This window comes from Nicotiana attenuata, unplaced genomic scaffold, assembly GCF_001879085.1.
Source record: "Nicotiana attenuata strain UT unplaced genomic scaffold, NIATTr2, whole genome shotgun sequence".
NCBI lineage: Eukaryota > Viridiplantae > Streptophyta > Magnoliopsida > Solanales > Solanaceae > Nicotiana > Nicotiana attenuata.
Window position 1 is genome coordinate 14,670 of NW_017674727.1, and position 14,669 is coordinate 29,338.

The following is a 14,669-nucleotide window of genomic DNA, read 5'->3' on the forward strand; positions in this document are numbered from 1 at the left end:
CACTTACTCTTATTCGGAGTGTTGCTGGCGAGATTTGGTCAAGGGTCGATGGGAGGCCAAAAACCATGGTGAGTTCTCTTGTTTGTTTTCTTGTACTTATCCCGTAGGATACTTATTTCGGTTTCGTGCAGGTCTTAGAGACGCCGTTGCTCTGCGGCTGGCCCCGGCCGATGAAGAAGAGATTCCGAAGTCTTCTAAAGAAAGAAAAAGAAAAAGAGAGTCATCTGCAAATCCCCTGAGGCCTAAGAAGAGTCTGGCTTGAAGGTCCAAGGCCGATACGGCGGCCTTATCTCCAAAAATAGCCCAACGCCTTCGAGATCTAGAGGAAAAAGATGATGACGACTGCCTGTTGGTAGCTCGTGAAAGAGGAAACGCCGATGTCTCGAAGACCGTCGAGCCGGTGATGGTTGATGTGGCTCATTCCAGAGCCGAAGAAATCTCCGAGGGGAGTTCAAACAAAGTCCCCGAGCCATCGTACAAAAAAAAGGCACCTCGTCTAGGAGGCCATTTGGAGGGTGAGGCCGAACGGCCCGATCCCGAGCCTCTTCAAACAAAAGAGAATGCCCCGAGTGGATCACTTGGGGTAATAAATGTGGACGACTCACCTCTTGGCCTTGAGTTCTCCGAGGGGCAAATTCGAGATGCTCTGAATATGAGGTCTTCTGAAGTGGAAGCGAGCCACGAAGGGCATGACATCTTTTGTGAATGCCTTGTAGGGCTTGAACATAGCCCCGACCCAGATGCTTCCTTCATTTTCGATGAGGCTCGTCGACTCTTCAAACAAGTGAGTTTTCTATTTTTTATGCCTGCGCCTTTGTTTTTGCTGTTCTGAATCTATCTTTCCCTCCTTTTTTTATGAAGGCTGTGGTGCTCCACAAAAGGTCATTTTCCAAGTCTCGAACTGATCTTGCTCGATGTGAGGTTGAGCTTAAGAAGGTTTCGGAAGAGAGGGACAGTCTCAAAACCCTTTATGTTAAGAAAGTGGTGGAGATCAACGATCTTCAAGTTAAATTGACGCAGGCTTGCCAAGGACTGGCCGAGTTTGTTGAAAAGCTAGTCTAGCCTTCTAGGGTCTGTTATGTACTTGTTGTTTTGACAATTAATACTTTTAACTTTGCAGTTTCATCAGAAGGGCAAATTGGTGATGCAGCTTCGGGAGGAGCTTAAGACGAAGGAGGCCGAGACCTTGGGGTGGAGGCAAAGCATGGACGATCTCGCCTATGAGAAAGAAACTCTTCGAGAAGAGTTGGCTTCACTCGAACGTCAATTTCAAAGTGTGAAGGAGGAGAGCCTAGCTCGAGGCCGCGAAATCGAGGAGCTTAAAGCTAAATCCGCTGCTAAGTTGGCCAAGGCCAGATCCGACGCTGAGGCAATTATGTCTTCGTACCGAGCTGATGTCGAAGCGGCTAACGCCCAGGCCAAGGAGATCTCCACTGTGGCCGAAGTTAAGCTATCATGTGCACTCGACCATGCTAGGCGACAGTCCTAAAGGGAAACCCTCGAGGAGGTGCATGCTCGTGGCTTCGATCTTTCAGCCGATATCGAGAAGGCGAAGACCTTGGAAGAGGAAGCTGCTACTCTGCTTTCTAATGAGGATGATTCAGCCAGTGGCTCTGAGAGTGGAGAAGACGAAGACGAAGTCCCCGAGGATGAGGCTCTCGAAGATGCGGCCCCTGAAGATGTGACCCTGAAGTAGTTTTAGGTTTCTTCATTTTGTTTTTGTGCAAGTGTCCCTCGTGTAAATATCTTCTGTAATCATCTTTTGGAAATGTAAGGGGAATTTTTTATCCCATCTTTGACTTGTGCTGGATTTCATATTGTCCTTATTTACGGAATACTTAGTTTGTATAACTTGAGTGATTGGTCATAGAATTGGTTTGAACTTGAGATATAGTTAACCCTTAGATCTTTATGGATATAATAATCCTCGAGCCAAATTTAAATCGATCTGATGTGAGCTCGGGATTTCGTGACTCATAGTCCGGGTAAAGTGAGAACGGAGTCTCGAACTATAAGTTTTTGGCCCTTAAGCCTTTCGAAGTTGACCCTTGGGGTCTTTAGATTGACCCTTAGGCTCTTTATATTGGCCCTTAGGCTCTTTAAGTTGGACCGATTCGGCCTTTAGAATGGCTACATAATTTTTCCCTCATTTCGGCTAAAAGACTTAGTGAAAATTTAACTATGCCTTAGCATGTGTTTTTTGTACCCATTGGGTTTTTCGAAGGTTCGACGTATCGGGACCTTGTTTGCATACTGATAATCGAATATCTCTTGAGGTTTTACCGAGGGTTGATGTTGTTGAAGCCTTTAAATTGTTCGAGGGCTGAATTTATCGAAGCCATTAAATTATTCGGGGGCTAAATTTATGGAAGCCCATTATATTTCGCTTTTGCCCGAGGGTAGCCTGATTTAACCGGTTTTAACAAAGTGTTTGAAGGCCTTAAATTCATGGCGGAAGTCGGACATCTCTGAGCCGCATTATTTCGACTGTAGCCTTTTATATGACCCTAGTCTTTAGTATGGTCGTAACCTTTTATTTGGCCGTAGCCTTCAGGTGTGTCCCTTGGACTTGTTCCCCGTTAACTTTTCGAACTTGTTTAAAAAGTTAGTCCCCGAGTATATTAGCCTTGGCCTTTTTTTCGGGTGAATGCCTCTTTAAGGTCTTATGAGTCCGAGTTTTTAGTGACTCGGGTGCATTGACTGCCAATGACAGTCCCCGAGTACTCGGGGGTGCTTTTATGCTTTGGCTCTTGAGCCGTTTCCCGTAAGGTTATAAGTGTAGAGCTCGTATAATAGTAGACTTCTTCGAGACGCAAAGTGTTTTTGATATAAACAGAATGCTTCTTCAAGTAATTCGATACATGCGTACATGTTCTGCCGTCGAGGCTCGACTATTCTATATGGACACGGTTCATCTGGCCGCTTGGCCCAATACAATGTTTTCCTATCGAGGCCCTCTTAGGCGTGAAGTGTTTTTCTTGAAAATGCAATCTCTGAGGGTGATGCCCCCCAGTATTCGAGGTTGATTGAAAAGGAGGCTTGAATACTGTTGAGTTCTCCTTAGGTAGCACATAATTTTTGCCTCGTTAAAAACCTTGCCGGTAAAACCCATTTGGGACAAAATCCGAGCTAAGGAAAAAAGAGTGCAACGTATGCTTTAAAACCTAAGTCCTTCGTGTAAAAAGGTGTGTCTTCGAGATCGCGCGCCATTGAGAGCATCCATCGTGCCGAGTTTGTAAGATCTTTTGCAAACAACTCTAAGGGCTTAGTACGGTCTTATCTTACTATCCGCGATCGTGATTTTTTCGAAAGCCTTGGTCTAGTCGGGGATGATTTTGATACCCCGATTTGACACCATGAAGCCGAGAAACTTACCCGAGCCAACTCCGGAGGCACATTTCTCTGGGTTAATCTTCGTATCACATTGCCTCGAAACTTTGAATATTTCCTTCAAATGAATTAAAATGGTCCTCTGCGCATAGGGACTTAACCAGTCATATCATTAATATAGGCTTTCGTTGTTTTTCCTATTTGTTTTTCGAGCATCTTGTCAACTGGATGTTGGTACGTAGCTTCTCGGACTGAGGCCTCCCTTTTGGCTTCACTGGTTTAAACCTCGGATTGATGCTCAGCCTATGTGTGGTGATTTCCGGCGGAATCCCTGTCATATCTAAATGGGACCAAGCAATGCAATCCATTTTATCAATAAGAAACTAGATGAGTTTTTTCCTGAATTCGGGGGTTAATCCCGTTCCCAGGTGTACCTTTCTCTTGTGCGGTCGACTTGGTAGCATCGGACTCCTCGGGAACAACGATGGTTCGAGGAGCAAGGAAGTTCGCTTCTTCGCCTTCGGCTACCTGTTATTCTGATTCCATCGGGGCTGGGAGCTGTGATTGCCACTTGGCCGCCTGCTTACCTTTGGAGCTCGATTTTTCCAAGGCCAAGGGTTCTGGTATCGACACCACTTCCTCGATTGCAAACATCTCTTTTGCAGCATGTTGTTCTCCGTGGACTGTTTTCACTCCTTCCTCTGTCGGGAATTTCACCATTTGGTAGAGAGTCAAAGGCATTGCCCTCATGTTGTGTATCCAAGGTCTCTCGAGGAGCGCGTTATACCTCATGTCACCTTCGATGACATGGAACCTGGTGTCTTGTATGGTCCCGACTACGTTTACTGGCAAGATAATCTCCCCCTTTGTTGTTTCGCTTGCCATGTTGAAGCCATTCAGCTGTAACGACCCGACCGGTCGTTTTGAGATTTTGCACTTTGATCGCCAGTTCTCGGGCATGACTTGCCCCGTGTAATGCATTATGACTGATGTAGATTGTTGGTTTTGGTTTTCAGGAAAATTGGAATAAATTTGAAAGAACAGTCTCAGTTGAAAGCTTTGAATTTGAAAGGTTTGACCAAGATTTGACTTGATTGTATATGATCTTGGATCGGAATTTTTATGATTTGGTTAGCTCCGTTAGGTGATTTGGGACTTAGGAGCATGATCAGAATGCATTTTGGAAGTCCGTGGAAGGTTTGGGCTTGAATTGGCGAAATTGAGATTTCAGCGTTTTCCGGTTGATAGGTGAGATTTTGATCCGGGGGTCGGAATGGAATTCCGAGAGTTGCTGTAGCTTCGTCATGTCATTTGGGATGTGTGTGCAAAATTTCAGGTCATTCGGACGAGGTTTGATAGACTTTTTGATAGAATTCGGATTTCGGAAGTTTTGGAATTCTTAGTCTTGAATCCGAGGGTGATTTGATATTTCGATGTTGTTTCGAGCGTTCCGAAGGTTGGAACAAGTTTGAATTATGTTATGATCCAAAGGTCCATTTTTAGTTCTAGAGATCAAAATTTGATTTTGAGACTTCCGGAATTTTGATAATGAATTATAGGAGTGATCTGGAAAGTTTGGTCTAATTTCATCAAGTCGCGATTGAGTTTTTGACGCAAATCATGAGTAATTGTTTAACGAGCGAAATGGATATCGCACTGAGCAAACGAGCTCCGAATTGAGTTTCGATTGAAGGAATATGTTCGTATCATTATTTGTGACTCATAGGAACAAGAATCATCGAATTCCGAGTTCGTATGGTGGAGTTAGAGCCTTTTTAGTGAAAATAAATATTGCTGGTGCAGCAGGATCTGGTGCGCACCTTTAGCGACCAGATTTGTCACTTTTAGCGACGGGAATGGGTCTTTTAGCGACCAGAACAGGTTTATTAAAGTTGTTGCGTTTTTTAGCTCATTTTGACCTTTTTTTTTAGTGAAAGAACATGGCTTGAAGCGATTTTTGAGCAAGAAATCATGGGAAATCTTGAGGTAAGTCACTTGTGATTATTTCTACTCCATAATATTGAATTATCATCGAATAATCCGACTAGATTACATGTTTTTTAGGTGTAAATTGGGGATTTGGACCTAGGGATTTGAAAATAAGATTTGAAGATTTGGAGGCCGAATTGTTATCGGAATTTAGTAATTTTGGTATGGTTGGACTCGTGGTTGAATGGCTTGTCGGATTTTGTGAGTTTCGTCGAATTCCGAAGCATGGGCCCGAGGGCCGGGTTTGAGCAATTTCGGGATTTTGATGTTAAATTGGATATTTTCGAGTGGGCTTCGCTCCCTTAGCATATTTTAATGATTATGTACTGATTGTGGCTAGATTTGGAGCATTCGGAGGTCGATTCGTGCGGGCGAGGCATCGCGGGCTAGAGTTTGGACCGGATCGAGGTGAGTAATGATTGTAAATGATATCCTGAGGGTTTGAAACCCCGGATTGCACATCGTAGTGCTATATTGAGGTGAGACATGCGCTTGATGATGAGTGTGGGGTCATTTTCTACTGGGGATTGTGACTTGGTCCGTCCCGATTGATGATTTTACCACGTATTTGACTGAGACTTATTTGCTATCATCATGATTTGGGCTGACTGCCATATTTGGGCTTCGTGCCAATTATTTGAACCCTTTGGGGAGTTTTCCTCACTGTTTTGACTTATACATGAACTCAGTCCTGTTGATATCTATTGTTTTACAAACTCAGCCACTTTTACTAAGATTTGAAACTTAAATGATATTTCTAAATGATATTTTGGGCTGAGAACTACTGTTTTACAAATGCCCGAGGGGCTTGTGATGATTTTCGGACTGAGTGAGGCCGAGGGCCATATGTGAGGATATGCTGAGTGATATGAGGCCGAGGGCCTGAGATACTTTATATGCCACGAGGTGGCTTGAGTGATGTGAGGCCGAGTGCCGAGTGATGTGAGGCCGAGTGCCGAGTGATGATGCCACGAGGTGGCTTGATATTGCGCTAGGGCCGTAAGGGGCCCCTCCCGGAGTCTGCACACCCCCAGTGAGAGCCGTCGACGATATATGGATCGGGCTGCACGCCGCAGCGATATATGGATCGGGTTGCACGCCGCAGCGAGATGTGGATCGGACTGCACGCCGCAGCGGTTACTATATGATACTATTCTGAGAGTGATCTGAGAGAGAGAGCCCGAGGGGCTGAGAGTGATCTGAGAGAGAGAGCCCGAGGGGCTGAGAGTGTTCTGAGAGTGAGCCCAAGGGGCTGGTACTGTTTTGAGATATTGCCCGAGGGGCGAACTTTTATTTTGCTCATCTTGCATATTTACTTGCCTTTTACCTGTTATACTGTGGTATTTGTGCCTGAGGGGCGGATCTTCTGTGCTTATCGGCACTAACTATTTTGAAACCATTTCGTAATTGTTGAAAAGATCATTTTCAAAAGAGATTTAAACTGATCCAAGACAATTCTAAGGATTTCACAGCTTCACTGCTTTCTCAAAGGATTGTACACTGCTTCTATACAGCATGTTGGTTGCTTTACGTGATTTCTTACTGCTCAGTTGTTATTTACCTTTATTACTCACTGAGTTGGAGTACTCACTTTACTCCTTGCACCTCATGTGCAGATGCAGGTATTTATTCACCCGGTAGCGGGTTTTGGCTGATTGGAGGCAGAGCTATAGGAGTTTAGCGAGGTGACTGCCAGCGTTCGCAGCACCGCTTCTCTCTTATGTTCTTTATTCCTGTTCCGTGTAATTTTTAGACCTTGTAGAACTGTATTCACACTCTAATAGATGCTCGTGACTTGTGACAGCTCGATTTGGGCTGTGTCGGGTTGTACTTTCGCTAATTATGTCATTAAAGCATATTTTTAACTATTTATTAATATTTAATTATTTTTTTGAAAAGGCGATATGGGTTGGTTGGCTGGCCTTGTCTTCACGAGAGGCGCCATCACGACCGGAGCGGGGTTTGGGTCGTGACACAGCACCCGGGATGCGGGTACAATATCTGATCTTGCAGGCAAAGTTGTTCCACGACCCTCGATCTGATTATGTTTGCCGAGCTACCTGGATCCACTAAAACACGTTTAACTTGAATTTTATTTAAAATAATAGAGATTACCAGGGCGTCGTTGTGAGGTTGGGATATGTTTTCTGCTTCCTCGTTGTAGAATGACAGGACGTCCTCGGGCACGTAGCTCCGAGTTCATTTTTCTCTGGTGATTGATACTTTGATTCTCTTGAATACAGGTTGTTGTGGGACGTCGATTTCGCCAATGATCGTGTGGATTACATGTTGTGGTTCTTCTTGTTCATTTTTCCTTGCATCTCTCTCCCTGAAGTGGTTCTTGGCACGATCACTTAGAAATTCTCGAAGGTGGCCCTCGTTGAACAATCGAGCCACCTCTTCCCTTAGCTGCCAGTAATCTTCTGTTCTATGACCGTGCGTACCGTGATACTTGCACATCAAGTTCGGGTTTCTTTGAGAGGGATCGGTTTGTATGGGCCTCGACCACTTGGTGTCTTTGATTTTTCCAATAGCCGACACGATCCCTGATGCATCCACGCTAAAGTTGTACTCTGATAATCGGGGAGCCTCTGTGGGGTCGGTATGAATATTGAACCCGCTCTTACTCATGAGTCCCCAAGAACTTTTCCCTCGATCGTTTCTCCGATCGCTCCGAGGAATGTTACGGCTTGAGCAGCTGTTCCTTCGGTCGGCATATGGCTGATACCTTTCCCTGTTTGATCTCGAATCTCTGTTTTTATCCCTCAAAGGCTTGGCCACGAACCTGTTAGGATGAACTGAGCCCGAGGGGGCTCCTAATTGGTCGTCCTCAACCCTGATTTTTGACTGGTAACAGTTGTGCACATCTGACCATGTCACAGCTGGATACTCGATCAAGTTCTGCTTTAGTTGTCGAGAAGCAATTGAGCTTCGCTCGTTCAAACCCTGCATGAAGGCTTGTACCACCCAGTCGTCGGAGACCGGCGGCAGTTCCATTCTTTCCACCTGAAACCTGGACACGAACTCCCTTAACATCTCGTCGTTCCTTTATCTTATTTCGAAAACATCCGATTTTCTCGTGGCCACCTTTATGGCCCCGACGTGAGCTTTAACGAAAACGTCCGCTAACATAGCAAATGAATCAATAGAGTTAGGAGCTAAGTTATGATACCAAATCATAGCTCCTTTTGAGAGTGCTTCCCCAAACTTTTTCAATAACACTGACTCGATTTCATCATCATTCAAGTCATTTCCTTTGATCCCACATGTGTATGAAGTAATATGTTCGTTAGGGTCGGTTGTCCCGTTATATTTGGGTATATCGGGCATGCGAAATTTCTTAGGAATGGGCATCGGGGCTGCGTTCTGAAGGAATGGTTTTTGTATGAACTTCTTGGCATCTAGACCTTTCAAAACTGGAGGTGCCCCCGGTATCTCGTCTACACGGGAGTAATAAGTCTCCACCTTCTTGTCGTTATCCTCAATTTTCTTTTCTCTGGACTCGATCCTCTTAGCGAGCTATTCGAGCATTTTCATAATGGAGGGGTCAGTCCCCGAGCTGTCTCCGTTTGGTCTTTCTGGCGTTGGTTCCGCACGTCGATTGTTTTCATGTTCAGCCACACTGGGGGTCTTATTCTGACTTTAAAGTTGAGCGATGGCGACTTGCTGAGCCTGCAGAATCTCAAATATCACTTGGAGGCTAAATCGTCCATCTCCTGCTCCTGGCGTTCCTTGGTCCCCCGATCAAGCATCCCTGCGTACGCTCCCTTCGGGGTCTGTGCCTAGGTTGGTATTTATAGCAATATGAGAACCAACATCAACTGGTTCCACGTTTGGCACTTCCCTAGGGTTTGCCGGTGGCACACCGACCCCTACATTGTTGTTCTCACCAAGACCTTCGTTGTCATGAACGGGTGCGTTTTGTGAGCTAGACATGTTTCAGCCTGAAAATCAAAGATTCTTGACAAGAAAAAGTGTAAAAATAACTTGTGTAATAAGAATCAGTAAAGAAATAATCACTATTATCTTTAGCCCCACGGTGGGCGCAAAACTGTTTACCTCGAAAAATACGAGTAACAATTAAATTTGATTTGTGGGTTTAAAAATATGTGATTTAGTTCAATACCGATTAGTAATCAAGAAATATGAAATATAAATGAAAGATAGAAGTGAATCAAACCAATGTTACTTTGCAGCAGTGACCTCGAGACGATGACCTCGAGGTGGCTTAGGGCAGTAAGAACAATTAAGTTGGATAACCAAAGTAAGAACAATTAAGCTAAGGGACAATTCTGATGAACATCAGGCAAAAAGTAGAGAGTATATTCTTTGCTCAGTAAAAGATGGTCTTACAAATTATTGGGGTTCCCTTTTTATAATAGAGGAATCCTAAATAAGGAATATTTCTATTTACAGTAGGGAATATTCTTGTTACAGCTGTCTAACCGCCTAGTACGGAATTGTACGATTTTATTCTGAAATTTGCGCCATGATCTCAGGGACGTGGCAGGAATCTAGCTTGCTCTAGTACAAATCTATAACGGTCCTATTTCGAGGTCGAGCATACTTGGCCTCGGTATTCCTCGAACTCCTACCTTCGGGCATTACGCTCTGTCTTCCAGCTCGAGCCTGATCCACCGGTTTCGAACTTGACCTCTCCCGGACTCGGACCTAGGGCGGAACCTCAAGCTTCTACACTGGGGCATGTGACTTTGACCGTATACACACGCACAATTTTAAAATGTGTCATTAGGGTCTAAGATTTGTTTATTTATATGCCCAGCAACTCTCCCGTGTTTTGTCAGATTACAGTCAAGCTGATCCTTCTACGGTGTAAGAGTCGAAGTTCTCGTTCACAAAGAGCATAAAAAGACTTTTTGTTTTTTCGCTCCTGATGTGAATTTGGTTTAAACACTGAGGTGCAAGTAATTATTCAGCACAAACAATCGTTACCAGAAGAACTATGACAAAATTAAGGCAAAGTAAATTTTTTATTAGAGCAGTCAATATGGGCTGGCCCGTTGGGCTACCCCAGCCCCAGCCCGTGATTTAGCAAGGCTGGGCTAGAATTTTTTGAGCCCATTAAAAAACGAGGCTTTTAAGCCCGGCCCGAGTAAGCCCGTGGCCCATGAGGCTTGACTGAGGCTGGGCCGGGCCGGCCCGTGGGCCTAATAAAAATAAGTATTTAAAATATATAGAATATAAAAAGTATATGACACAAAATATAACAAGAAGAGTATCACAAGCTTAAAGTTTATTAAGCTCGTCATATTAAAAGATCAAAGTCTTAAAACGTTAATTAGTTTTAAAAATTTAATTATTCTTAATATTTAACTAATATTAGATGAAAATGAAGATGTTAAGACAACCTTCTCACAGGCGGAGTCAAATCAGTTTTAAGAAGAGGATATGTTGGATATCCCATAAGCGTCATGGACGTTTGCTTTGAGTTTTGACTTTTAGTGAATGAAATATTGTCTTGTCTTTTACTTTTTTAGCGTTTATTGTGATATATTGGAGCAGTATAAAAAATTATTAAGTTTTGTGAAAAATTTCCAATAAGAGAAAAAATATAAAATTATATTTTAAAAAATGATGGGCCGGCCCGTGGGGGCCCGCAGCCCACATAGGGCTGGGGTGAGCTAACCATTTTAAGGCCCATCAAAATTGTGGGCTAGCCCAATCCAGCCCGTCAATTGCTAAAGCCCACGTAGGCTGCGCTGGGCTAGCTCGGCCCCGCCCATATTGACACCTCTATTAATGAGAATGCCTGAGTGGTGGTGAAGCGGGTCACTTAGTATAATCGCTCATGCTATGACAGTATGAAGGGATAAATGTGGCCATTCTTCACAAACTATAGTTTACAGTTGTTCGCAGAAAGTTGAAATCGAATAAATGCTAGCTTGTCCTTAATCTCTTATATCAACATTAAAGTAATGTAGCTTAATTAATTTGATCTCCCTTGATTGTTGGATCTTGATTTATGTCACGATCCATTTTCACAATAGGTCATGAGGGCGCCTGACACCCTTGTTAGGTAAGCCATGGCGGAAATATTACTAAAATAACCATATTATTTTTAATTAGAATAAGTGGAATAAGTACTCAACTTGGAATTTAAAACCAGGAGAGATAAATACTATAATAAAATAGTTACACAACCCCAAAATAATCGTCTACCAAGTGTGTGCCAGAACCTGGTGTCACAAGCTACGGGCAACTAGTAGAATATACAACCCAAAAGAATACCACACTACCCTACTGTCTGGATCAGAATAGACAGAAAATAACAATACAAAAGAAAGACTCCTTCGGCTGCGGATCAACATGGAAGGAGAGCAGCTCACCGTAGAAGTCCCAAGTCTGCTCACGAATGCGCACCAGAGAAATAACCGGATCCACCTGCCTCGGACCCTGTACATTTAAGTACAGAAGCGTAGCATGAGTACATAAACAATATGTACCCAGTGAGTATCCCGCCTAATCTCGAAGAAGTAGAGACGAGAGGTCGACTTGATACTCACTAGGGTCAGATAATATTATGAGTATAAGTTTAACAATGAAAATCTTTAATAGGCAGCAGTTACAACAAGGCATATAAGTCATATTATTGCTAGGATTCCGATTAGTCGATTACTACAGTTACAATTATCAATGCATTTCGGGCCATGAAAGCAGTACCAATATTTAACAATCTCAGGCAAAGCTATATAAGCATGCGCAAGTATGCCGAGGCGACGGCCCGATCCAACAGAAATAAACTGTGCACTTGCCGAGGGTCGACGGCGCGCCTATAGATGCATCTATTCATAACGAGGCGATCGGCCCGATCCACAAATAAGAAGAAATATCAAGTATACACACAAGGCACATCAATAGTTATAAATGCCAAGCAAGACTTCAACAATTGTACAAGTACGTTCTTATTCCCTTTTTAAATCTCTAGCATATCCTAGGTGCTCGTCGTAACAAGATAATATAGAGAGTCACGTAAAATAAGCATGATGTGGGTCCTAAACTACCCGGACCATTAACATAGTAGTAGCTACGCACGGACTCTCGTCACCTAGCGCGTGCGTAGCCCCCGCATTTAGCAACAATTACTCAATTATTAATCCTATGGGGCAATTCCCTCTTACAAGGTTAGAAAAGAGACTCACCTCGCTCCAAAGCGCGCTCCCAATATCGAGAACAAGCCCAAGCTCTTAATTCGAAGCCGATCGATCGCAAACTAGTTAAAACAGGTAAGAACTAGTCAATAAAGGCTTAAAAGGTCGAATTCTAACTATTTAAGTAATTTCCCAACCTTTTTCACAAGTTTCCTAAATTCCGACCCCGGGCCCACGTGCCCAGATTCCGATATTTTTCGAAGGAAATTGTTCTCTACAACCTAAGGATCAATAATATATAAATTCTAGTCCATTCCCTAACAAATTTTATGCTTAAATCTTAATTTTATTAAAACCCTAGGTCTAGCTCTAACCCTTTGATTTTATCTAATTTTTAGTGTTTAATCTACCTAATATACATGTATTTAACTAATAATGAATGGGAGTAACTTACCTTGAAGTGCTATGTTGGAACCCTCTCTTTGGAAGCCCCCAAATCGCCTAAGTGTGGAGTGTAAAATGAAAAATGGTGTTTGAGTTCGAATTAAATGAAGGCCACTGCCCAGCGATTTCCGCTTCTGCGGTTAGGGGACCGCATCTGCGGTCCCGCATCTGCGAAGATGGGGTCGCATCTGCGGAACTGGGCAAGAGGGGATTGGACCGCTTCTGCAGTCTGAGGCCCGCATATGCGGAACCGCTTCTGCGATTACTGGGCCGCTTCTGCGGCTTGGGCCTAAAGTAACTGGACCGCATCTGCGGTTTGGGGATCGCATAAGCGGAACCGCTTCTGCGGTCCCTGGGCCGCTTCTGCGATTTTCCCCTTGGCCTGCCCTATTCGCTTCTGCGATGGCCTGACCGCATCTGCGGTCCCGCTTCTGCGGCTCAAGAACCGCAGATGCGGTTATGACAGAAGCAGCAAATCTTCAGCTCTTCCTAAGTTTTTCTACTTCGCTCGAACCTCGCTCGTCTGACGCTCGGGGCTCCCGAGCCCCGCCCGAACATACCGACAAGTTTGAAATCACGAGGCGGACCTATTCGAACCCTCGGATCACTCAAAACAACGCTAAATCTTGGAATCACCCCTAAAACCAAATGAATCAAACTATTGAATCTTCAAGTTCTTAATTCTCCTCTAACGGGTCAAAACGCCCTTAAACTACTCGGATTGACACCAAATTTTACGGGCAAGTCCTAAACGACATTACGGACCTGTACCAAGCTTCAGAACCAAAATCCGAGCCCGATACCTAGGAATCAATGATTACTTAGTTTCTTTAACTCCTTAAAGCTTCAATTAAACAATTCTAGATAAAAGTTCATTACTCGGGCTAGGGACCTCGGAATTCGATTCCGGACACACGCCCAGGTCCCATATTTTCCCACAGACCCTCAGAAATTGTCCAATCACGAATCCGGGCCTGTTTTCCCAAAATGTTGACCGAAGTCAAACTTGGTCTTTTTAAGAAATCCTAAAGAAGCAAATGGGCATATTTTTACTCAAAATCCTTCCAATTCCCGAACCAATCGCCCCCCGCAAGTCGTAAATTAGTTAAAGCAAGTACGGGAGGCTTTATTTAGGGGAACGGGGTTCTAAAAGGCAAAACGGCCGGTCGGGTCGTTACAATTTATTTCCTTCCTAATATCCTTTCATGATTGATTTTAGCAATTCTGATCTTCCTTGATTTTAAAAAATATTGCTTCCTTGATTTTCTAGTATTTTTAGGGAGTCTGGTGCACAAGGCATCTCGCGTTTACCCTGGGCCGCACCCCAAGGGTGTGATGTAAGCATCCTAACCTAATGCAAGCATTAGTGGCTAATCCACAAATCGAAATACATTTGAAGATAATGACGCGTTGTTTGTTAAATTATCCCCATAGCACGGTATGGGGGTATGGTTGAATTTAATATTATTTTATTTAATGGAAAAACTTGAAAGTAGGGTAAATTTCACAAATTATCATATAACTAGGATTTTTTTTTCCACCAAAGTCATATAGCTATGAATTACAAGAAAATACACATGACTTCACACCATAACAAAAAATGGCCCATGTTTTAAGTTTTACCCGACCTAGCCAATATTGTACATATTTTGAAAGCACTAGCAAATTCAAAATTTATGTTCTTACAACCATTGCTTTTAAAAGCTATGGAGTTAAATCTGTGTTCTCACAACCATTTGCTTTCACTCTCTCTTCTTCTCACATCTTCTACATATGGCTTCAAGGGGCCGTATATTT